Source organism: Marmota monax, unplaced genomic scaffold (genome assembly GCF_021218885.2).
Source record: "Marmota monax isolate L192 unplaced genomic scaffold, Marmota_monax_Labrador192_F-V1.1 WCK01_AAM20220418_F8-fsc00012, whole genome shotgun sequence".
NCBI lineage: Eukaryota > Metazoa > Chordata > Mammalia > Rodentia > Sciuridae > Marmota > Marmota monax.
In genome coordinates, this window is record NW_026695227.1 from 33,644,183 (window position 1) to 33,644,902 (window position 720).

Genomic DNA, 720 nt, shown 5'->3' on the forward strand with positions numbered 1-720 from the left:
CGTAGATGACTGGCGCTGCCTGGGGGCCGGGGGTGGGGAGCACTTGAACCTGTTGTGGAGTTCTCAACTGAGTCCTTTTGGGAAAAGCGCACAGAAATCTCCTGTGAGGCAAAGGATCAGGAAGCAGCATCCAGCAACCTGGGACATGAGAACACCAGGTGTCTTCATCTGATTTCCGGCGCCCACCAGGCGCAGGCAATACTGATGAAGGTCGGGCGGATTCCCATATCACTCCGAGGAGGGCCGGCCAAGAGAGGCTGAGGCTTCCAGGCTGTTCTCCATCCCCTTGTTTCTCATCCATTCTAGCCCTATTTCTTCTGCGCCTGTCTGGCTCGCATGCTTCTCTCTTCACCTGTATGCCACCGGTCAGTCTATTCCTCTGCTGTGTGTCACCACGTCAGGATCTCTCCCTCTCTCAGGTCGGCCCGACCCTTCTCCAAATCTCTCCCTAGCTCTGCCTCCTGTCGACGAGGCTCTGCCTCCTGTCGACGAGGCTCTGCCAGTCCGTGCCTCAGCCAGCCCGCGCGCCTTCCCTCCGCTCTTTAAGAGTGTGGATTCGCGGGAGAAGGTGGGGAGAAAGGAGGCAGCCGGGGGCGGGGAGCGGGCGGAACGTGGGGATTGGAGCCCGGGGAGAAGGAGGGGAGCAGCGAGGGCGGGAGGAGGCGGTAGCCGCAGGCTCAGGGCGCGGCGGGGGCGGGAGGGAGCCAGCCGAGCGCCCGC